This window comes from Pseudophryne corroboree, chromosome 1 (assembly GCF_028390025.1).
Source record: "Pseudophryne corroboree isolate aPseCor3 chromosome 1, aPseCor3.hap2, whole genome shotgun sequence".
Lineage (NCBI taxonomy): Eukaryota > Metazoa > Chordata > Amphibia > Anura > Myobatrachidae > Pseudophryne > Pseudophryne corroboree.
In genome coordinates, this window is record NC_086444.1 from 866,399,102 (window position 1) to 866,424,951 (window position 25,850).

Consider the following 25,850-nt stretch of genomic DNA (forward strand, 5'->3'; position numbering starts at 1 on the left):
TCACGTGACTCCTGTCACTGAAGTTCCTTCAGCCAATCAGGAAGCGCTACTTCCGTGGCGCTCATCTGATTGGCTGTGCGCTGTCTGTGATGTGACAGCGCATCGCAAAGCCGCTCCATTACTTTCAATGGTGGGAACTTAGCGGCTAGCGGGGGGGTCAGCCGCTGACCGGCGGGTGACCTCACCGCTAGCCGCTAAGTTCCCACCATTGAATATAATGGACTGGGCTGTGCGATGCGCTGTCTGCTCAGACGCACAGAGCCAATCAGATGAGCGCAACGAAGTTTCGCTTCCTGATTGGCTATAGAGACCTTTCTGTGACAGCTGTCACTGACAGGTCTCTCTGCATTCGGGGATAGGGGTCCCATGTGTCAGCATGGGACCCCTTTCAGTCCGTTTGGTCGGGTATTTGCGGTTTGTTATTTTCTACAAGTACGTGGATGTATCTCTGGACCATGGCTGAGGTGAGTATATTGATCTTATTTTTCAGGTACCCCTGGATTCTACATGGAGAAGAGGACCGATGTCGGCGTGTGAACATAGGTAAGTATGTGTGTGTCGACGTAAGAAATAAAGTTTTACTTTCACGGTGTGTGTGTCCTGTTTTTATTTGGGTATTTTTTTTCCAGTAGTACTACAGGTACCAGCGGGCCCGTTTTTCTCCCGCATGCTGGTACTTGTGGTTCTCCAAGTACCAGCTTGCGGGGGAGGCTTGCTGGGACTTGTAGTACTACTGGAAAAAACAATATCTTTAATTATCACAAAAGGCTATCAGCCCTCCCATCCGCAGCCCATTGGATGGGGGGGGGACAGCCTCGGGCTTCACCCCTGGCCCTTGGGTGGCTGGGGGGGGGACCCCTTGATTGAAGGGGTCCCCACTCCCCCAGGGTACCCCGGCCAGGGGTGACTAGTTGGATATTTAATGCCACGGCCGCAGGGCACGGCATAAAAGTGACCCCCGGCTGTGACATTATCTGTCCAGCTAGTGGAGCCCGATGCTGGTGTTAAAAATACGGGGGACCCCTACTCTTTTTGTCCCCCGTATTTTTGGCACCAGCACCAGGCGCAGAGCCCGGTGCTGGTTTTAAAAATACGGGGGATCCCCTGTCAATTTTTTCCCCGCATTTTTAGAACCAGGACCAGCTCGAAGAGCCTGAGGCTGGTTATGCTTTGGAGGGGGGACCCCACGCAATTTTTTTTTCGGATTGTACCGTTCCAGCAATAAAAAAATAAAAAAAATATTTTAAAAAAATTATAAATAATATTTGTGCCTCCAAAAAAAAAAAAAAAAGTACCTAATCCCTTCTAATATAAATAGATCTGCTATTCCCAAAAAAAAAAACACAAAAAAAACCATGTTTAAAATTTTTTTATTTGTTTTCACCCTCCAAAGTGTGGCGGATTGAAAATGACGAATTTGCTGTCTAAAAGCACTGCTGTCGAATTTCCAAACTTGAATTGAATATGCTTTGGTCGAATTGCAGCACTTATATCATTGCAGAAAAGTCGAATTTGCAAAAATTCGAATTTCAAAAAGTCGAATTTTGAAAGTCCGTTTTTTGGTCGGAAAGCACTGAATTGCATAGGCGAATTTTTTTTTTGGTCGAAAATGACCCGAAATTCGACAATTTCGGGAATTCGACCGCAATTGCATATACCCCATACTGTTGATACACTGTGGATACATGCAAAATCTTTTTTCATTGCAAGCATATATTGGTTCAACAATGTTGCTATAAAGACAGTACTTGTTATTTCAGGCACTATTGTGTTAGTCAGTCTATTTGTGGATAATAGAGATTTTTAGGTATATGCAATTGCGGTCGAATTCCCGAAATTGTCGAATTTCGGGTCATTTTCGACCAAAAAAAAAATCGCCTATGCAATTCAGTGCTTTCCGACCAAAAAACGGACTTTCAAAATTCGACTTTTTGAAATTCGACTTTTTGCAAATTCGACTTTTCTGCAATGATACAAGTGCTGCAATTCGACCAAAGCATATTCAATTCAAGTTTGGAAATTCGACAGCAGTGCTTTTAGACAGCAAATTCGTCATTTTCAATCCGCCACACTTTGGAGGGTGAAAACAAATAAAAAAATTTTAAACATGTTTTTTTTGTGTTTTTTTTGGGGGGGGGAATAGCAGATCTATTTATATTAGAAGGGATTAGGTACTTTTTTTTTTTTTTTTTGGAGGCACAAATATTATTTATATATTTTTTAAAATATTATTTTTTTTTTTTTTTTTTTATGCTGGAACGGTGAAATCATAAAAAAAAATGGCGTGGGGTCCCCCCTCCAAAGCATAACCAGCCTCGGGCTCTTCGAGCTGGTCCTGGTTCTAAAAATGCGGGGAAAAAATTGACAGGGGATCCCCCGTATTTTTAAAACCAGCACCGGGCTCTGCGCCTGGTGCTGGTGCCAAAAATACGGGGGACAAAAAGAGTAGGGGTCCCCCGTATTTTTAACACCAGCATCGGGCTCCACTAGCTGGACAGATAATGCCACAGCCGGGGGTCACTTTTATGCCGTGCCCTGCGGCCGTGGCATTAAATATCCAACTAGTCACCCCTGGCCGGGGTACCCTGGGGGAGTGGGGACCCCTTCAATCAAGGGGTCCCCCCCCCCCAGCCACCCAAGGGCCAGGGGTGAAGCCCGAGGCTGTCCCCCCCCATCCAATGGGCTGCGGATGGGGGGGCTGATAGCCTTTTGTGATAATAAAAAGATATTGTTTTTTCCAGTAGTACTACAAGTCCCAGCAAGCCTCCCCCGCAAGCTGGTACTTGGAGAACCACAAGTACCAGCATGCGGGAGAAAAACGGGCCCGCTGGTACCTGTAGTACTACTGGGGAAAAAATACCCAAATAAAAACAGGACACACACACCGTCGACAGTAAAACTTTATTTCATACGTCGACACACACATACTTACCTATGTTCACACGCCGACATCGGTCCTCTTCTCCATGTAGAATCCACGGATACCTGAAAAGAAAAGATCAATATACTCACCTCAGCCATGGTCCAGAGATAAATCCACGTACTTGGCAAAAAAACAAACCGAACACCCGCTCCATGCCGGACTGAAAGGGGTCCCATGCTGACACATGGGACACCTTTCCACGAATGAGACCTGTCAGTGACAGCTGTCACAGAAAGGTCTCTAAGCCAATCAGGAAGCGCAACTTCGTTGCGCTCACCTGATTGGCTGTGCGCTGTCTGTACTGTGACAGCACATCGCAAAGCCGCTCCATTACTTTCAATGGTGGGAACTTAGCGGCTAGCGGTAAGGTCACCCGCCGGTCAGCGGCTGACCGGCGGGTGACCCCACCGCTACCCGCAAAGTTCCCACCATTGAAAGTAATGGAGCGGCTTTGCGATGTGCTGTCACAGTACAGACAGCGCACAGCCAATCAGGTGAGCGCCACGGAAGTAGCGCTTCCTGATTGGCTGAAGGGACTTCAGTGACAGGAGTCACGTGATATCCCGGCATTCGGGAGAAAGGGGTCTGATGTGAAAGTATTGGACCCCTTTCTAGTCCGGTATGGAGCGGGTTTTTGCGTGTTTTTTTTTTTAAACAAGTACGTGGATTTTACTCTCTGGACGTGGATTTATCTCTGGACGCTGGAAGGTGAGTATAATTTTTTCACAGGTACCCTCGGATCGTCGGAGACCGTGGCAGTCGGCGTGTCAACATAGGTAAGTATGTGTGTGTCGGTAGTGTGTAATAAAGTTTTACTATCAAGGTGTGTGTGTCCTGTTTTTATTTGGGTATTTTTTTCCCAGTAGTACTACAGGTACCAGCGGACCCGTTTTTCTCCCGCATGCTGGTACTTGTGGTTCTCCAAGTACCAGCTTGCGGGGGAGGCTTGCTGGGACTTGTAGTACTGCTGGAAAAAACAATATCTTTTTATTATCACAAAAGGCTATCAGCCCCCCCATCTGCAGCCCATTGGATGGGGGGGGACAGCCTCGGGCTTCACCCCTGGCCCTTGGGTGGCTGGGGGGGGGGGACCCCTTGATTGAAGGGGTCCCCACTCCCCCAGGGTACCCCGGCCAGGGGTGACTAGTTGGATATTTAATGCCACGGCCGCAGGGCACGGCATAAAAGTGACCCCCGGCTGTGGCATTATCTGTCCAGCTAGTGGAGCCCGATGCTGGTGTTAAAAATACGGGGGACCTCTACTCTTTTTGTCCCCCGTATTTTTGGCACCAGCACCAGGCGCAGAGCCCGGTGCTGGTTTTAAAAATACGGGGGATCCCTGGCCAATTTTTCCCCTGCATTTTTAGAACAAGGACCAGCTCGATGAGCCCGAGGCTGGTTATGCTTTGGAGGGGGGACCCCACGCCATTTTTTTTTCCGGGTTTTTCACGTTTTTTTACCGTTTTTTAAAATCGCGGCAAAATCCGCCAAATCGGCCGATTTTCGCCCGCGACTCTGGCGAATCCGTTTTTCATTGAATATGGTGAATTCCGGAAGCCACCTTCCGGGATTCACCTGTCGAATTGAGTCGAATTAAAAAACGGCGAAAATTGCCGCGAATTCGACCGCAATTGCATATACCCCTTTGTCTCCCAAGATATAATTCTTATCTACCTTATCCACTCTCTAAGTCTGTCTTTTTCCTTTCCTTCTTCTTCAAGCTGAAAAATCTGTATTTTGGTCCATTTCCATTCCCTGCCCTATACTGATTATGAAGGGAGAAAAGTGGAAAGGTTTAGATCATTTCAGTCTCAGCTTTTTCTTTCTTTAACTATATAATATAACCTCAAACAGATTCATGTTTTGATGTTAACCATCATGTTAACCATCATGATAACCATAATAACTTTTTCCATCCAATATTTAACAGGGAGATCCAGTAAGCAACAGAGACAGGTTTCTCTTGGATCCCATAAAGATATTTTAGCAGGGACGTGCAGTCAGGGGAGGCAGGGGAGGCAGTGCCTCCCCTGTCATTAATGATTACATTAATACAAAGAAGATACCTATGACACATATTCTGTGTCATAAGTATCTTCTTTATATAATGTCATCATTTTTTTCAGTTAAAACATTGTTTAAGTTGATTTCAGAGGCACCGAGAATGGTGCCTCCAGCTGCCAATTATAAATCACCGGAAGCAGTGGGCGGACTGGGGGCGGGGCTAAGCCGAGGGCTGTAAAAGCCCATTAAAAAAAACAATGTAAGCGGCACCTATACAAGTGCCTCAGAGCAGGGACGTGCTTTCAGCCCATATGAAAGCACGCCCCTGTCACTGAAGGCAGATGTGATTGGGCACCAGATTCAGCACTGACAGTGACTGTGTCCGGCTGCCACTGTCAGTGCTGTACAGGGAGGAATAGCGTTAGCTGCAGCTGTATCACATACCCGACGACAGCTAGGGGGAAAGCAAGAAGAATCTCCCACCGGCCTCTCAGAGCAGCAGGGTAGTTAGTGTCTTTCATCTGTTTTCCAACCACCTGACGGAGTTTCAAAGCTTGCAGGCGCAGTGCTGCTGTAGTCACAGTGCGCACTTCCTGTATGCACCGCGGACCGGACCTGCATGTATGTGTAACTCCAGTCCACTCTTATTCCCTCTGTGTGCCTGTTTGGCTTCCGCCTCCTCTGACATGCAACCTCTTAACTGTGTGTGCCTTCCCTGTGTCTAATTAGGGCCATATCCAGCCAAACCCATTCATGATCTCACTATGGGGACATAGTGAGATCATGTCCCCAGTGGACCCTGCAGCTGTTGCCCGAAAGGGACACGGCAGACACTGATTGCTGTGCAGTGTTCAATAACAGAGGTTCCCGGCTTCCCGCCCCTCTAAATGTCGGCAAAGCCGCAGCGTGTGCCGTGTGACAGAGCTGGGACACTGGGAGGAGATGCCAGGAGCAGCGGAGCTGATTAGAGCACAGGAACTTAAGGTTAGTTATTTTCTTCCAGGGTTTTCAAGAGAAAAGAGGAAGGGTAGGAGGGGACTGAAAAGATGGGCACTGCCTGCCTGCATTACTAATTATTTTATAATAGTGAGGGGGGGATATATATTAACGGGTTGGGTATGAAATTCCTGCAGTAGGGATGCCAGCAGTCAGATGAATGACCGTGGTATCCCGACTGTGTGAAGCCAGCCAGCAACGGGGATATGTATTTTAGCCCCCCTTTCCCCCCCCCCCCACACACACACACACACTCTAATCCTCTGGTTTGTCGGCTAGGGCTAACCCTCCGGGGTCGTCAGCTATGGCTAACCCCCCCTCCCCCCCTAATGACTAACCCTCCCCCCATGCTCTAACCCTCACCTCAATAGTCACCTTTGGGCTGCCGGTGTCCCAGCACCAGTCTCCTGACGGGATTCCGAACGCATCCCACATTAACAACTTATAAGTGCCAAATGCGCTAGATCTGATCAATTTGACACTTCTGTCACTATGCAAGATTTAGTGTAGAGAAAATCACTATTCTCTTTTGTCTCTGCATACTTGTAATAAAACATTGCCACCGCCATACTGTTCTATGACAATGGTATTCCAGCAGCACTTAAAGAACAAAGAGCCCACCTTTATGCTTATTAATTTTCCACATAGCATGATTACCTGCGAGTATATGAAGTGTGTCGAGCAGTGGCCAACTAGGAAAGCAAAGGACACCTGTGAGCTGCTAATAAAGTTTGTTTATTTTATTTGCCGGGACGTCAAAAGTACAAGGGTCTTTGAATGTAATACGCAAGCACCGCTGCCGGCTCTCATGCACATGCGTTAGCGCTGACTGATTGACGCAAGCGCCACTAGGAATGTCAGTCTTGCACATGTAATATTTGCCTGCCATTGCTGGAAATATCCTCCTCCTCTATAGGGATTTAACTGACCCGTAGTGGGCAATTCAATTAGAAGTGACGAGAGTATGTTGATGTGCTATGGTGACAACGTTTGAGTGCTAGCAAAGGCACCCTACAATGGGGCGAATCAATTCAGCTATTCATTTGTCCCTATCACACCCTGCACTTAGTTTGGAGATGCCAATTAAAGCGCCTTAAGTCGCGTATTTAGGGACTAATTCAGACCTGATCTCTGTTTTGCACAATCGCACAGTGGCAGATTATTGAACAACTGTGCATGCGCAGGGATCGCAGTGCACAGGCGCGAGGCCAAACTGCTACTAGGTTTTGTATTTGTTTATAGCTTTTTGACAAGTGATTTTGTTAAATATATATTTAAATGGTCTTTTAAGCCACCATAAACCACTCCTGCAAAAGTTTTGTTACACAAATGTTTCCATTACAGTTTGTTGGTAGAAAAGCAGGGGCCACATGCTTGCGTTTGCCCCCAGGCTAAAAGTTGCCAGCCCCTGAGTTTCAGGGCATGTAAGTGTTTAGTTACACACACAACACCATGGGTATTTTGATGTCCAGGTCTTCCATTAATCTAATAGCGCCACACCCGTAGCGACCCCTACACATTTTGTACAAACACCTACACACCAACCAGTGCCTCACCAGCCACCGACCTCACCGCACGCCACTGTATTTTAGCATGTCCTCAGTACAACAAGGGTTTTTATACCTTACCCATAAAAAAAAACAATTTTCAATGGTGCTGCATAGCACACGAAGAAACATACAGGCAGTTTTGCTGGCAAACTTTATTGACCACATGATTTAAACCTCCGTATACCTATAAGTTTGGGTTACAATTTGGTGCAATGACGGTCAAACATATATATCTCTATTAAGAGATCAATTTTTCATTACAGCAACCAGGTTTAGTGTCTACCTATTAGCTGCATACCAACTGTAGTTTTCTGCCTTATCAACTATAATCTACTACCATACCACACCGCACATGCCCAATCTCGTCCGATCTTGGAAGCAATACGGTGTTGGGCCTGGTCAGTACTTAGGTGGATGACCACTAAGGAATACCAGGTGTTGTAGGTTTTTTGACGGCGCTACATCGGTTATTGCACTAACCTCGTAGTATAACGGATTAATGCCTGGTGGGCCTGCAATTAATGCCTTATTTATTTATCAATATATTCACAGTCTTAGCTTAAATTGGTGGTTTATATTTTATAGCCACATTTTAGACAAAAAATCTTTTTTGGTGTACCTATATCTTATCTAAATATCATTAAAGGTTACGTTTTAATTATTTCATCTTTACATTATTGTTTATATATATTTAAAATCATAACGGTTTCCAAGAGTGAGTGCTCCCAACAAAGGTCACTTTTCTTTGTTTTTGTTTTTCCCATTACATATGTATTTGGACCTATGGGAGCACCATCGACAATCACCATTTTTATCTACTTATAGAAGTTTTTTCTAAATGGTAGATGGTGATAAATTCCAGAATTATTTCTGGTTGGTCGGTTTTCTTGGAAACTTCATCAAAATAGTAATTTATTTAAAATCACTTAGTTCTGTGCGGCATCCTTAACCCAATTCCTTTACTAACCCCTATAACTCTTACAGCAACCAGGAAATCAATTAAAAAATGATAAGTAAGTAAAATAAGGTGTAACAATATATCCTGTTGCAACACTTCAGCTGCAATACATACAAATGGGCATTTAGGAAAATCTCACATAAATAACGTAATGAAGGAATATGTCAGGGAGCCACAATTACTTTCTTCTGCACAAAGCCAGTACAGAATTTACACAGGAACAGTGGAAGTGTCCTTGGCCTCATCAAAGAAGATGTCCTCCATGGAATTTCAGTCAGACAATAAATGTTGGGAATGTACTTCTAAGGTGCATAAAGTGATGGATCATCTGTCTAAAAGTTTAGATCTTTCCTTGTAAGTTCCTAACTTGTAAAGTTTCTAAAGGAGGGCAGATTGTTATATGATTAGGGCATATGCGTCTGCAGCAGCAAATGTTGGAAGGTCCCTTAGGACTTGGCTGGTGCAGAAGGTTTCTCTAGAAATGAGCAGATTGCAGTCTGCATTTTAGCACTTTCAAGTGTTACTCTAACTGATGGAAATTATTTGAACAGATTGCACAATACAGTTAAAATCCTATATTAATGACCTGAGTGCTGTTTGGCAGTAATGCTAACCACTACGGTATCCATGCTGTCCCATACATAAATGTAATCACTACTGCACATTAACATTGTTACAACATATATTTGTTTATGGTGTATTAAGAATATTATTATAAAGCTACAAGAACATGCTATGGGTGCATCATATGCTGTCATCTGCTCCTATGGACTCTATAGTAAGCTAAAAAGTTTCAAACTGTACAAAAATAGAGCAAAGAAGATTTATCCATCAAAAATATCAATTAAAGCAAAATAAACACTTTTGACAACACTTGTGTGTGCTTATTGATATTATAAACTGACCAACTTTCTTAACATGTTTCCTACAGAATTTTAACTATTTACTTAGCACTGTGAAATGAGCACTAAAGGGGGATATCTTATTAGGCCCGGTAAACATTGGGTGCAAAAAACGTATTTCCCAATGTTTCACCGATTTTTTTTTACAGACTATCCAGATTGATCGCCTGTAAAAAAAAACAACCCTTTCTCCCCAAAACACACAGGTTCAGTGAAACCTGTGTGTTTTCGGTAGAAACAGCCCAGTTTTCACACGGAAACAGGGCTGTTTCTGGGGATTTGGTTTCGCCTGCCTGAGGCAGGCGAAACAAAATCCCCGATGAGCAGGACAACCTGCAGTGTCCCATGCCCGCTTCAGCAGCAGCAGCAGGCTGGGACTGCAGACATCCGGAAGCTGTCCTTGGCGCTGTGACCCCCAGCAGAGAAGCCAGGGCAGCACTGTGGCCGCATCCCCCCTCTCCTCCGCCCCCGGCAGCGGTCACATGACGGTGGAGCGGCCATGTGACCGGGGGAGCCGGAGGAGCAGCGCTGCACCGGGTGCTGTCAGGAGCCAGCACCCGGTGCAGCTTCAGGTAACCCCCGATAAGCTACCGCTCGTGCTGGCTTATCGGGGGTAATAGGATAGCCCCCGTCGGGACAATTAGCCTTGTTAAATTACCGGGGCTAATTAGATATCCCCCTAAATGTCTTCATTATACATTCAGAAACTTCGATCACACTGCCCAACAATTGAGAAGGGGGAGGAGGAACATTATGTGACACTGCAGTTCGCGAGTGGGACAGTGCCTAAAAGTGTGACGGTTGGGAAATATGCTGGGGGGATTTGTTAAAAAACATAAAACTCATTTATATGGTCTTAAGGGTTAATAAAAAACGTTGCACATTGGGGGTTATTCAGAGCTGGACACAGATCTTGCTTCCGCAGCAAGATTTGCATCCATCTACTCACATGCTGAGGGCCGCCCAGCACAGGGCAGGGCCACCCAGCATGTGTGTCGCACCGCCCCACAATGAGTTCGCAATTTAATTGCGAACACATAAATTAGAGAACGACCCAGGCCTGCGCAACTTGGCTGCGCTGGCAGGTGATCTGGCACCATTTCTTTTTTCGAGGTGGCCATCCTGAAAATACCCCCATTTTGCCCACCATGCCCCTGCAACGCCAATGTACAGCAAACTGCGATGTGGCCGCATTAACAGCCGGCTCTTAATAGGGTGCATAGTGTAGATCATATTGAAATTATGGCCAGATTAATTAATATTTTAACCAATTTGTTAATTTGCTTTCATAATCATTTTATTTTTTGCCGCAAATAATCAGCCTTATGTATAAAGAACTCTGTCAAATAAAAAAAAAATCTAGAATAAGGTTTAGGAGAGAAGCGTGTGAAAGCAAATTTGAAAATAATTTATAGCAGTTACGACATTTGAGAAGAACCTATTATTGGAGTGTAAGTGACGAGTGGGAGTGAAAATTATTTGTCTATTCACACAGTAACAACCTAAATGTTTTACCATTTACAAATGTCTGCTACGAGTTGCTTATTTAGATATAAAATTCCACATTAGATAGGATGGACTTTTCGCTTAAGACATATTATAAGACATATTCAAGCCTACAGATACGGTAGAAATAATGCCATTTAGACCTTTAGCATAAATGATTAAGAAATATTTCCTGCAGGCCAGGGCCGAGTGCATACCTTTCAACATGACCCATTCAAGGTGGAACAGAATGCATTGCTCCTGGACTTTCCTCTTAATTTAGGATTGTTGTCACCTGTTTTGAACAGGTTAATTGATCACAAAGGTGTTTCAGTAGAGATGAGGGCAATCTTAAAGTAAAAGGGAAGTCCAGGGACAGAGTATTTTGTCCCTCCTGGAAAGGGTCATGTTGGGAGGTATGCGAGCATACCTCCGAACATGACCCTCTCCAGGAGGGACAGAATGCTCTGCTCCTGGACTTACCTCTTAATGTATGATTGCCATCACCTGTGCTGAAACACCTTTCTTATCCATTAACCTGTTCAACACAGGTGCCGGCAATCATACATTAAGATAAAAGTCCAGAAGCAGAGTATTGTGTCCCTCCTGGAGAGGGTCATGTTGGGTAGTATGTGCGAGTGTGCTCTGACACAGCACATATGCCCTTTGGACGGAGAAGCGGCTGCACACCCGCATCCACAGTGACCCCGGCACCAGTTATTGCATCCAATCGCTGGCTACCGCTAGCTGTCTGCAGTGCTCAGGGGTGGATTGGGCCACCTGTCTTGTAGATGCCCCAGCCCCCGTGAGTCCTCTCTCTCTGCACTAGCTATAAGGAAGGAGAGGCAGCCAGACATCACCACTGGTAAACAGCTGAAATCGGGACTCGGGTGACCTATTTTTGTATCTAATCTTGGCGGTGTGTCCTCAAATGATAATGGGCAAAAATGAATTAGACTGTTCATATTGAAAAGGCATTTGCCTGAATGTTTGTACCCTTCCCCAAAATCACTGTAATAACTGTTATGTGGAACATGTTTGGTCCTCTTGGTCACTGAATGAGTACTTTCTGCGGGATGCAGTTAAAATGCCAGCTGTCGGGATCCCGGCGTTCAGGATACCGACGCCAAAATCCAAACAGCCAACAATGCCGGCAGCCAGAATCCCGGCGCACCAGTGCTATGCCCACTCGTGGGTATCCACGACACCCATAGAGTCGGAATAGATTGTGTGGTGAGCCATCGAGCCCGCAAAGGGACTCTTAGCGCTCGACCTGCTGTCTGCATTCTGGCGGGCAGGATGCAGCTGTTGCGATATTGACAGCCCGCATCCTGCCCGCTGGGATAACGTATGTAACCCCTTCCTGCAAGCACTGTGTTTCTCTAGCTTCGTCAGTGTCCTTTATAGATAGTTCTTAAATTATTTATTAAATCCACATTGAAATTAAGACTGCTCTGAAGCTGGAAATGAGCACTCATTATACAGCTTAGAAGCATCAGATTTCACAGGCTGGACAATTTATCCATATTCTTCAGTCAAAATGGATTAATAACCATTATCTTTTGGATTTTAATAGGATGCCGGTGACAGCGATGCACGGTCCCACGCATTGCTATCGCCGGCTCTAGATTTGGCATGCATGCATGCCAAATCTAGTGAGATCGCTCATTTCACCACTGGGTGAAATGAGCGCCCCCCTCACTCAGCACACATGGCGCTGAGTGGGGGGAGAGATGTGTGCTGAGCGGTCTGTGCTAGATTGCCCAGCACACATCTCCCCTGTATGTACGGGGCTACCCCGTACACATGGGGGAGATGAGTGCTGAGCGATCTAGCACACACCAATCAGCACACATGCCCCTTACGGGGCTTTGCTGTCACCGACACCCTATATATGGAGAGATCCGTGCTTAACGTCTAAGCAATCTAGTCAGATTGCTTAGAATTTAAGCACGGATCTCTCCGTGTGTACCCCTTTACTCATCACAAAAGCAAATTTTAGGGGTTTTAATTTCTCAGCTAGTTCAAATCTTTTCCTTAGCCTAAAGCTGGGTACACACTTTTGCTAACTGGGTTAACGTTCCCGATCAGCATAGCAGTATGCCCCAAGCGGCACACTACTTTGCAGGCGCATTATAAGCCGTTTATCAGCTAAGGCTCCTGCAAAGTAAATATACAAATTTGGCCCGTTCTCCCAATATCGGGTGATCGGGTCATGATTGCATAGGTGTGTACCCAACATAAGACCTATAACAATGCATAAAAAATACTAAATAGAAAACCTAAACGGTAACAATATGCCTGAATATTCTTCCTGGATTTTATGTCATCCTTGTTGGGATTATTTCTCCTCCACTGTGCTGTAGCACGGAGATCTCAAATGCTGCTAAAATCTTTGTCTGAATGTGTTCAAAGTTTCAGCTCATAATTTGCCCAACTCCTGTAGCCAATGAATGATTCCCGCATTACCTGTATTGTATGATTTTATTGTGTCCAATCCACAAAGCACCTGTCTTAAAGCGGGCAGAGGAAAACTTTTTCAGCTGGAACAGAACGAAAGACAAAGGGGGTCATTCCGAGTTGATCGCACGTAGCAACTTTTTGCTGCCCATGCGATCAACTAGATGCCGCCTATGGGGGAGTGTATTTCTGCATAGCAGGGATGTGCATGCTTGCGCAGCCCTGCTATGCAAAAAAAGTTTCCTGTAAAAGAAGACCAGGATAAGAGTTACTTATCCTGTGCGATCAATCCAGCGATGCAGGTCCCGGAATTGACATCAGACATCCGCCCTCCAAACGCCTGGACACGCCTGCGTTGGACTCACCACTCCCCAAAAATGGTGAGTTGCCACCCGGTTCCACCTTCCTCCTGTCAATCTTCTTACGGTGACCGCTGCGACCGCTTTCCTTGCTAGATTTCCTCGCTGCCTGTCGACGGTCGCCGCCGGGCAACGACGCACCTGCGCAATGCGGCCGCCGTGCAAGCGCAGTTCCGATCCGATCGCACAGCTGCGAGGAAGCGCAGCGTGCGATCGGGTCGGAATGACCCCCAAAGTTTCTAAAGCTTTGCACCTTACAAGACCTGTCCCACCAGAGTATCTCCATCCTCTGCTCACCCTGGTTTTGACTTCTGCCACAGAAAAGCACACAGTAGCTTGAAAATAACAAAACATGAATATCATGACTATGGACAAAAAAAAAAAAAGACATGAAGACAAAGGAAGTAAGGAGGTGTGACCCTATCTACACTCCAAGAGGTCTTCTTTCCTTTCCTGACTCTGGAGTAGGGGAGGATTAATCACTTTGTGTATACTGGCATAGAGGAGGAAGAGGAAATCGTTGTTGTTCAGAAAACCTCACCTCAAAACATTCTTGTGAGCATCCAATTGGCTCATCAGTATGTCTTCGGTGATGAGCTCATTAAAATTAGCCAGGCAATGGGAGGTAAGAAAGCATTCCTCCTGTAAACCCACTGCAAGGTCAAGAACCTTAAAAGTCATCACTTGAACGCAGAATGATGGTAAGTTTTCTAGTAAACAAGTCTTCCAAGCAGGACATGAATCAAATCGCTTCATCATCGGACCTACACAATTATAAAGATTACAACATAAAAAAGTCTATAATAAATAAATACAAATATTTTACTAGGTTATGTCTTTCTAGAAGAACAATGGGCCTAATTCAGACCTGATCGCTCGCTAGTGTTTTTGCACCATTGCGATCAGGACAAAACTGCGCATGTGTATGCACCGCAATGCGCAGGTGCATCGCACGGGTACAAAGCGGATCGCCGCTCAGCGTTGGGTTTGTGCGAAGAATCCATTTGCACGGCCGTTCGCAAGGAGATTTACAGGAAGAAGGCGTTTGTGGGTGGCAACTGACCATTTTCAGGGAGTGGTTGGAAAAACGCAGGCGTTCTGAAGCGTTTGCAGGGCGGGTGTCTGACGTCAATTCCGGGCCTGGACAGGCTGAAGTGATCGCAGCATCTGAGTAAGTCTTGGGCTACTCAGAAATTGCACAAACTGTTTTTGTACCGCTCGGCAGCACATGCGATCGCACACTTGCACAGCTAAAATACACTCCCCGGTGGGTGGCTACTATGCGAACGCTGGACTGCAAAAAAAACCCCTAGCGAGCGATCAGGTCTGAATTAGGCTCTATGATCCAATGTGCAAAATTATTTGACAAAGCCAAGATGGACTAAGTCAGCAGTTGTAATCCGGGTAGCTCGCCCCCCGGCATCCTGCTGCCCGACCTCAGGAGGAGTCTTCGTTTGACTCCCCTGAGCCCGTTTGTCCATATGCCCGGGGCTCTCCTCCGCCTGTCCATCCGTGGCTCCGCTCGGATGGACAGGCGGAGGAGAGCCTGCGTTTGACCTCTAGCATCTGACTTGGATCACAGCGCTATAGCGCTACCCAGAAGTGCCAGGAGCGCTTAGTGCGGGGAGAAGATGCATCTTCTGCCCTGACACCCCCTCTGACAACGAGCATTGTACCCACTGCCTGAAACCCCACTATCAATGGGCATTACAACTAGAAACTGAAACCCGTGGCAATGAGCATTACACCCAGAGCCTGACACTCCAGTCAGCGAGCATTACACCCAGAGCCTGACTCCCGTGGCAATAAGCATTACGCCCAGAGCCTGACACCCCTGTCAGTGAGCATTACACCCAAAGCCTGAAACCCGTGGCAATGAGCATTACACCCAGAGCCTGACACCCCAGTCAGTGAGCATTACACGAAGATCCTGACACCTGTAGCAACGAGCATTACACCCAGAGCCCAACACCCCTGTCAACAAGCATTACACCCAAAGCCTGAAACCCGTGGCAACGAGCAATACACCCAGAGCCTGACACCCATAACAATGAGCATGACACCCAGAGTATTAAACCCCTGGCAACAAGCATGACATCCCAAGCATGAAACCCCTGGCAGCAAGCATGACACCCAAAGGATGAAACCCCTGGCAACAAGCATGACACCCAGAGCATGAAACCCCTGGCAACGAGCATAGAACCCAGAACATGAAACCCCTGACAATGAGCATGAGACCCCTGACAATGAACAGGTAATTTAAAAGCAATTAGAAGCCTTACTGTGGGGCATAATGTATAATGGGCATTACGGTGTGTGGTATAATGTATCACGGACATTGCGGTGTGTGGTATAATGTGTAGGGGCATTCCGGTGTGTGGTATAATGTGTCAGGGGCATTGTGGTGTGTGGCATAATGTATCACGGGCATTACAGTGTGTGGCATAATGTACGGTATCACGAGCATAGCAACAATAGCACTGTGTTAATTAAATCCATCATTGTTTTTCTGTCTAACATGTATTTCCTTTTCATTAAATGACCTTCAAGTTTTTGGTTATTAGCCTGATTTTTTTTGCCAAAAATTTTAGTGCTCTTTAGGAGGTTTATTTTTTCTCGGGTAGATCACACCCCACTTAAGGTTGGAGACCACTGGACTAAGTCATTCTTTCTAATAAACTATTAGTTGTCTTTATTCTTACTAGCCAGTAACTGATATAATAAGACACAAAATATAATGGCTCATACTAACATTTATATATACATCAGTTTGAAAACAGCAGGCACCAATTATTTCTATGACAAAGCAAGTTAAAATAATTAATAATTCCCTTGGTCTGTGTGATTCTGCCCTCTCCTGGCTGTCACCCTACCTCTCTGACCGTTTCTTCTCTGTCTCCTCTCATACACTCCACCTCCCCCCACAACCACTAACTGTAGGTGTCCCCCAAGGTTCTGTTCTTGGTCCTCTCCTTTTCTCTCTCTATGGGGGTGATTCCGAGTTGTTCGCTCGCTAGCTGCTTTTAGCAGCATTGCACACGCTAAGCCGCCGCCCTCTGGGAGTGTATTTTAGCTTAGCAGAATTGCGAACGAAAGATTAGCAGAATTGCGAATAGAAAATTCTTAGCAGTTTCTGAGTAGCTTGAGACTTACTCACAAATAGCGATCAGTTCAGTCAGTTTCGTTCCTGGTTTGACGTCACACACACGCCCAGCGTTCGGCCAGCCACTCCCCCATTTCTCCAGACACTCCCGCGTTTTTCCCTGGCACGCCTGCGTTTTTCCGCACACTCCCAGAAAACGGACAGTTTCCGCCCGGAAACACCCACTTCCTGTCAATCACACTACGATCCCTTCAACGATGAAAAATCTTCATTCGGGCGTGAGTAAATCTACTAAGTTTTGTGTTAAAATACTAACCGCATGCGCACTGCAAACCATGCGCATGCGCATTTTTGCCTTAATCGCTCCGTTGCGAAAATCGGCAACGAGCGAACAACTCGGAATGACCCCCTATACGTCTTCTTTAGGTGAACTCATTAGCTCTTTTAACTTCCAATATCATCTCTATGTTGATGATACGCAAATCTACCGTTCCTCCCCTGCTCTCCTCACTTTTATCTCCAACTGTCTCTCTGCTATCTCATCTTGGATGTCCCAGCGCTTTCTTAAACTTAACGTGTCTAAGACTAAGCTGATCATCTTCCCACAATTTCATTATCTATTGATGGCACTACTATCTCCTCTTGCCCGCAAGTGTGCTGACTTAGGGGGTAATTCAGACATGATCGATGCTGTGCGTTTGCACCGCAATGCGCAGGCGCGTCGCACTGTTACAAAGCGGATCGCTCAGCGATGGGTTTATGCAACGGATCCGTTCGCATGGGCAATCGCAAGGAGATTGACAGGAAGAAGGCATTTGTGGGTGTCAACTGACCGTTTTCAGGGAGTGTCTGGAAAAACGCAGGCGTGTCCATGCATTTGCAGGGAGGGTTCCTGACGTCAATTCTGGTCTGACACAACAGGCTGATGTGATTGCAGCGGCTGAGTAAGTCCTGGATTGCGCAGAGACTGAACAAAACCTGTTCGTACAGCTCTGCTACACATGCATATGCATACTTGCATAACTAAAATACACTCCCCTTGTGACTATCTGATCGCAGCAGTGCAAAAATCGCTTGCTAGCAATCAGGTCTGAATTAGGCCCTTAGAGTAATCCTTGACTCCTCCCTTTCCTTCAAACCACACATTCAGCACCTCTCACAATCCTCTCTCTCAGGATCAGACCCTTTCTCACCCAGAATACTACTAAGACCATTATCCACTTGCTAGTCATTTCCAGACTGGACTACTGTAATCTCCTCCTAACTGGCATCCATGACAAATGTCTCTCTCCACTCCAATCTATCTTCAATGCTGCAGCCCGGCTCTTCTTCCTCACCAAATGCACTACATCTACCTCCCCTCTCCTACAAGCCCTTAACTGGCTTCCCTTCCCTGTCAGATTCCTATTCAAACTTCTCACACTCACTTACAAAGCCCATACCCACTCCTTTCACATTTATATCTCTGACCCTATCTCCCTTTACACTCCAACCCATCCTCTTTGCTTAGCTAATGCACGCCGCATCTCCTGCCTACTGATTACTTCCTACCACCCCTACCTTCAAAACTTCTCACGTGCTGCTCCCTTTCTCTGGAATTTTCCCCTCATACTCTCCACAAACCCCAAACGGGCTCTCAAAACCCACTTCTTCACCAAACCTAATTTCATCCTAACCCTCTGTTCCACGTCCCTCCCCTTTAGAATGTAAATTCTCATGAGTAGGGCCATCAACCCTCATGTGCTTATCTTTCTCTTACTTAAACCATATTTGACTGTACCAAATCCCGTGGTTTTCTGCTACCCGGATACTTGTCAGTGTCGTCTACTGCTGTTTATTTACCCTGTACTTGTCCTATAACAGGATTTTGGTACTTACAGATAATTCCCTTTCTCTGAGTCCATAGGGGGTGCTAGAGTTAGTACCATGGGGTATAGATGGGTGATCAGCCGAGCCGGCACTTTAAAATTTTAAATGTGTGTGACTGACTCCTCCCATTCTATACCCCTCCCCAGACCAGTTAAGAAACTGTACCCGAGGAGAGACAGCAACACGACCAACAGAGGAGGAGGTAAGCAAGATCAGAGATCTCCGTAAAACAGGAACATCAGAAAGACACATAACCACACAAAAAATGCAAAATGACAGAAAGGCAAGGAAAACTTGCAACCAGGTCTTAAAAACACACAGCCACCCGGAATCATAGGTGCAACCAGGTATAGAACCACACCACTGGAAAAAAGCAGCGCAGGGTATGCGTGCAGCATCCCCTATGTACTCAGAGAAAGGGATTTATCTGTGAGTACCAAAATCTTGTTTTCTCTCTCATCCATAGGGGACGCTGGAGTTAGTACCATGGGGACATCCCAAAGCTTCCCAAATGGGCGGGAGAGCACTGAGAATTCTGTAAGACTGCACAGTCAAGCCGAGACTCAAGGCCACAACCGAGAGACTTTTTGGAGTGTGACAAAAGTATGTCAGGCAACCTAATATGCAGTATGACCCAAAGGCAACCGATATAGAGACCCACCAACAAATAGAAAGAGGCGATACAGATGCCAGAAATGGCCAAGAAGCAGAGAGGCTAGGATCGGCCAATAAAACAATATGACTGGGATAAATATGTCGTACCAATAGCAAGCCAGAAAGTTTGTCAAGGCTGGCCATGCAGTTATCGAAACAAAGGTGGAGCCATCATGGCTACACAGATATTGAAGCCACGATCATGCCCTGAAAAAAAACATAAGGATTACAGAGGCTAGCCCGAAAGATTGCAACCCTGCAATAGCAAGTGAGATCCGAACCGTAAGGCAGAACGTTGAAGCCCAACAACTCCCTGAACAAACAGATGAATGTCTGGCAGGATGTGTTATAGAGAAGACCGACCAGCAAGTCTGCACTTTAAGGAAGAGCATACAGAGCCCTGCTTGCCAACAAAAATGGAAAAGTTGCCACCAGTCACCAAGAGTATGCTGCTTAGGCCACAAATTTTGTCCGATATTAAAGGAACACCTGACTACAGGCGGCATACAGCCACAGAGACGATAGAGTAACCACTGCGGAATGCTATATTACCCTCATGGGAAAGTACTCCGGCATGCCACATAAAATTAAAGAACCAACATTCTGTGCCACCAAAGTTTTCCGCATGCCTACACCTCTGTAACAGCTAATCTGTCAAGTGTAGGTGCCAGAACAAGCCCAAACACAGAGGCAACATCCCAGGGTCGTCCGCGAAAGAATCAGCAGATCTGTAGACCGAGACATGCGAGGCAAAACAAAAGAATGAGAATTAAACATTCATATATTGTCTACACTGCATGAGTAAACAGGGAAGGAGTACGAAAAACAGTGAACACCTACGCTAACTGGTAAGACCACAGATCTGACAAGGCCTCCACAGTTAGGGCCCATCACCAGAGTAGAAATTGTCTGTGCAGAAAACTCACTCTAATGCACCCCATACACTTGTGCGATTGCATTTGACGCGATATCGGGCCCAATTTTCCTTAAGCTCACCTTGAGATAAATCTCATCGAAAGTGCTTTTTTTGTGCATTCGATTCGCATACAATCTTGCGATTTATCGCATGCCCCTAGCGACTGGAAATCAGGTGACATTGTATGATCGAATGCGAACGCATCGCATGCTGACCAAAGCACACCAGATTTATCTGCAAGATCTTTAAAAATGTAAATAGAGGGCTGGGCTATCTGGGGGGTATATAAACAAGCAGTCATTTTAACTCTGTGCACTTCTGTTTGCTTTGTGACTAGAGAAGTTTGGTTTAGAAGTTTGCTAGCTACCGTGCACTGCTTTGTTCTGCTTGCATTACAAAGTGTTTCTATACTGCTGTGTGTAGAGATGGATTCTCCTCGCTATCAGGCTCTCATGTGCTACACTGTGCTCAAGATGAGGGGAGACAGGGAGAGGGCCCAGCAAAGGCGGAAAGAGAGATCTTGCTGGATGAAGGACTGGTTACTTAAAAAGCCTACTCGGTCCTACATGCAACTCCTGGATGAGATTAGGGACAATATCCCGGACAACTACGCAACTTCCTGAGCACGGATGATGACACTTTCCAGGAGTTGCTGCGTCTGGTGACCCCCCACATAGAGAAGCAGGATACTAAATGGCGGGTGCCTATCCCTGCTCAGGAGAGGCTCGTGGCTACCCTGTGGTTCCTTGCTACTGGACAGTAGTCGTTTGAAGACCTGAAGTTTGGGACCCGTATCTCTGTGCAGGCTTTGGGACACATCATACCTGAAACCTGCAAGGCTATTATCAAGGTGCTTCAGTACAAGAACTGTAAGGTAAGAAAATGACACCACACATTGCTTGTCATTTACCAAAATGTTTTATTTTTCAAACTGCATTTGGTAGAAAAAAAATGTGCTTTTTATTTCAAAACATAATTTTTTTATTAAATATGTGCCCACCATGGATGACCTTTAGCAAACAGTTTTTATGATGCAGCACATCTCCATCATTACATTTATGAACTGAAATTATTTTTTTGCTACATATAGCAACAAATGTGGTGCATTCTGATACTATGGCATTGAGTTGCACCGCAGCCAGGGGCACAATGCACACATGCAGCTTGGGGTAGGAAGATGGATCCCCGGTTCCATCAACCTGCACCAAGTTGCATGTGTGCATTGTGCCCCTGGCAGCGGTGCCACTCAACGCCGTAGTATCAGAATGCACCACATCTGTTGCTATATACTGTATAGCAAGGGCAGCATTGCATTTGAGAACCGTAAAAAAATTGTATATATATCTATATCAAAATATAACTATTTTTATAACTATGCAGCCAACATGGCTGAACTTTTTCAAACACTATATCTTTATAGTAATGTATTTTCAAATTTAAATTTTGCATCTGGTGCAGTATGAGATATGGTGGTAGTGGCACATGATTTCAGACTCTTCCGTGAGGAAGAGTGCCTGTGGATGACTGAACAAACAGAAGAGGGAGACTGCCTATAACCGCCTGGTAGAGTAGTCAAAACCCACCTTCTTAGCGGACACTGTGGCCTGGGTCTGGAAAAATTGAGGTTCCCCGGCACCAACCAGCTGCCCCTAGCAGCATGTTTGTATTGTGCGCCTGAAAGCGGTGCCACTCCTAACCATGGTTTTCATGATGCAGCACATCTGCATCATTACATTTATGAAATGAAAATAAATAGCTATATATAGCAGCAGATGTGGTGCATGCTGATACTACGGCATTGAGTGGCACCACAGCCAGGGGCACAATCCACACATGCAGCTTGGGATAGGAAGATGGGCCCCCGGTTCCATCAACCTGCATCAAGTTGCAGGTGTGCATTGTGCCCCTGGCTGTGGTGCCACTCCATGCCGTAGTATCAGAATGCACCACATCTGCTGCAATATACAAGTGCATGAATTACATTTGTGAACCAAAAAAATAATTGTATATATATCAGAACATAAGTATTCTTATAAATATGAGACCAAAATGGCTGAACTTTTTCAAACACTATAACCTTATATTAATGTTTCTTCAAATTTGAATTTTGCATATAAATCTGGTGCAGTATGATATACGGTGTTTTTTGAGTGGCAGCGCTTTCAGGGGCACAATGCACACATACAGGTAGACCCAGCTTCAGGATCCTCAGCACCATCAACCTGACCCAAGCTGCATGTGTGCATTCTCCACCTAAAAGCGGCACCACTAAAACGCTGTATATCATAGTGCACCATATCTATCGCAATATATACCAGGGCAGCAGGAATTTTATATATACCAACAGATGTGGTGCATTCTGATACTACGGTGTTGAGTGTCACCGGTGCCAGGGGTGCAATGCACACATGCAGCTAGTCCCCGGTACCATCAACCTGTCCCTAGCAGCATGTGTGCATTGTCTGCCTGAAAGCGTTGACACTCACCGTAGTATCAGAATGCACCACATCTGTTGGTATGTATAACAAGGGCAGCAGTAAATGAGAATCACCCTACATTTGAAAGACTTGTCTCCTCCACCTCCTCCTGATCCCCCTGTGACATCAAGGAGGTCAAAATTGCGGAGGGGATGGTGGATGTGTGGCTGGCTGGGGAAGGGTAGCTGGGTTGAGGAGGAGATTGGATAGTGGGGGAAGGGTGGGTGGATGGGGGTTGATGATAACGGGAAGGGTGGCTGGTTTGAGGAGGAGGATGGACAGTAGAGGAAGGGTAGGTGGGTGAGTGGGGCTTGCAGTTGCAGATAACCGGAATGGTAGCTGGGATGCGGAGGAGGATGGGTACTGGAGGAAGGGTAGGTGGGTGGTGAACTGAAGGTAAAAGGGAGATGAGGAGCAGGTGCTTGAGGTTCTTGCCCATGAACGTTCCACTCTGGTGTCAGTTGTCCTGTGAGTGTTTTGTACAAAACCTATGACACCAGGCACTGGCACTCTACTTGTTGCTGCTCGGAAACCTTACGCATGGTTTTGCTAACATATGATGCAAAATCATTAAATTGATCGGGTTTTCGTAGCAGCTGTGAATGGGCCTCCAATAGTAGCGGGTCTTCAACAAATTTGGTTTTACGTGGCTTCCTCCTAGCACCCTGTCGCTGTGGAGATTTTAGTTCCTCTGGTGATGTGTTGTGGAGGTCAGGGGTATGGCTGAGGTCTTCAGGTGTCTGTAGGTCTTGTGTCTGTAGGGTTAAAAAAAAATAAAAAAAAATTAGTAAATATTCAAACATTGTTTTTTTTCTTTTACAGTTCCCTACAAGCGTGGAAGAATGGTAAGCTATTGCAGAGGATTTTGACAGGTGCTGGAATTTCCCAAACTGTGGTGGTGCAATAGACGGGAAACGTGCGCATCACCAAAACCACCAACAGCGGGTCGGACTACTTCAATTATAAAGGCTACTTTAGCATTGTTCTCATGGCAGTGGTCAATGCAATCTATGAATTTATTTTCCTGGATGTTGGTTAAAATGGTCGTTGCTCAGATGATGGATCCTTGAAAAATACACGTTTCTATGATAGGCTCACCACCAACTCAATTCATCTGCCGCCTGTTGAGCAAACAAAGAATGGGCTGGGATTTGTGTTCGTGGAAGATGAGGCCTTCGCACTGCACAAACACATAATGAAGTCCTACCCGCAAAGAGTCCTGAACAACGATAGGTGCATTTTCAACTACCGCCTTTCTAGGGCCTGTCGGGTTGTTGAGAATGCATTTGGCATTCTCAGCAACCGCTTCAGGATCTTCCACCGACCCATCAACTTGAGGCTGTACAAAATTGACTGTGTAGTAACAGCATGCTGTATACTGCACAACATGCTCCGACGCAAGGCCACGAGACAAAAGCCTTTGCTCCCAGCAGGATCGGAAGACCCCAACAAGCCATTGGTGAAAGTGCCAATTTCCTCGGTGGGACCACCTGCAGTAACCTTACGCGACACTGCAAGGGCAAAGAGGTCCGTGAAAATTATAATGGCTTTTTCAATGGGGAAGGAGCTGTGGCATGGCAGGAGGAATATATCAGCTAAGAAAAATTTAAAAGCAACTTACCCCTTCGGCCTCCTCCACATCCAGACTTCCCTCCTCGGACTCTGCCATCACCACCAGGGACTCCTTAGCTGATCGTTTCTCCAGGAGGAAGTTTAGTTCTTCGTAATACCACAGCTGCGGCACATAGACCTTGTCTGCACCGGCCCCTGACCTCTTCGACTCCTCCAGCTTGTGGTTCTCTTTTACAAAACTGTCTGTATATTCACAATTTTCTTCCGGATCCAGGCCACCGTGGACAAAAAAAAAGGTGAGCCTCCCTCTTCTGCTTGTTGCTGTAGTCCGGAGAGGACATCATCCAGAGACACTCCTCCTCACGATACAGGCTGATAAAGCCTGGTAGAAAATAGCGCTCTCACAGGACATCTGCAGAATGCAAAAAAAGGAAAATGAATAAACATGAAAAAAGTTCCATTATTCTGGTTAAATAAAGTTTGTTTTCTAGTTACTGCTGTGAGTTATCTGAAATATGTTGTGATGATATATTGGTGTGCAGGGTACAGCAGCATAATGGTGGCCAGTGGCTTGCAGTGGTGCAGCATATTGGGCAATGCGCCAGTATAATGGTGGGCAGTGGCTTGCAGTGGGGCAGAATAATGGCGGACAGGGCGTGACCAGTGGCTTAGATGTGGTGCAGCATTTTGGGCAGTGGGCCAGTATAATGGTGGGCAGTGGAGCAGCATAATGGTGGACAGGGCACGACCAGTGGCTTAGATGTGGTGCAGCATTTTGGGCAGTGGGCAAGTATAATGGTGGGCAGTGGCTTGCTGTGGGGCAGCATAATGGTGGACAGGGCGCAGCCAGTGGCTTGCAGTGGTGTAGCATTTTGGGCAGTGGTCCAGTATAATGGTCTGTAGAGCAGCATAATGGTGGGCAGTGGTGCTAAAACAGAATCTGGTGTTTGAGAGCTCAGCAGCGTGCTTCCAGCCTCCTCTCCAGTCATGTGCACAGTGGGTGGAAGAGGAGTGGCCAAGAAGTCGGCTCCTATTTTCACAGATCGCACATCGCAGTGTGATAAATCGAATGTGGTAAAAAAAAAAGCATGCGATCACACTGCGATTCGATAAATATGAAGTGCAGCACATAATAACTTGAGACGCGAAATATGACCAGCGTGCCCACACATCCCGTCGCATGGTACCTAAAATGTGCATACAATCATGTGATTTATCTCACAGATGCGGTCAAAATCGAAGGGTTGTACCTGATATCTCACAAGTGTATGGGCACCATAAGCCTAGGTACACACTATACAATTATCTATCAGATAATCTGCCAGATCTAGGTGGTTGGAATGAAAATCTGGTAAAAGATGAGAGCAAATGACAATCGACCATTTGCCCCCTAAAAACTGCAAAATGGACAAAAACAGTCGTTCATCCAAGTTGGTTAAATTTGTGTTTCACCAATTTTTATGAACAACAGGTTTTGTTAGTTTTCCAGTGTTTGGGAGCATTGTCATTTGCTCTCATCCATTACCAGATTTTCATTCCAACCAGCTAGATCTGGCAGATCATCTGACAGATAATTGTATAGTGTGTACCTAGCTTTAGGTAAGTAGGTTTTGTCTGTTGCA

At 45.9% G+C, this 25,850-nt stretch overlaps 1 long non-coding RNA gene and 1 pseudogene across 3 annotated transcripts; both read left to right on the forward strand.

Annotated features, from left to right (window-relative positions):
* Positions 1–5,305: 5,305 nt before the first annotated feature.
* LOC134913971 (uncharacterized) lies at positions 5,306–24,692 on the forward strand. 3 transcript variants are annotated; one of them, XR_010177373.1, is made up of 5 exons: positions 5,306–5,911; positions 18,756–18,811; positions 19,076–20,111; positions 20,603–21,053; positions 23,479–24,692. It is a non-coding gene; the product is annotated as an uncharacterized LOC134913971 (long non-coding RNA). The 3 variants fall into 3 exon arrangements; XR_010177371.1 differs by having other exon boundaries at positions 19,076–21,053; XR_010177372.1 differs by lacking the exon at positions 18,756–18,811 and having other exon boundaries at positions 19,076–21,053.
* Positions 7,802–7,920, forward strand: LOC134936267 (5S ribosomal RNA; annotated as a pseudogene).
* Positions 24,693–25,850: the final 1,158 nt, after the last annotated feature.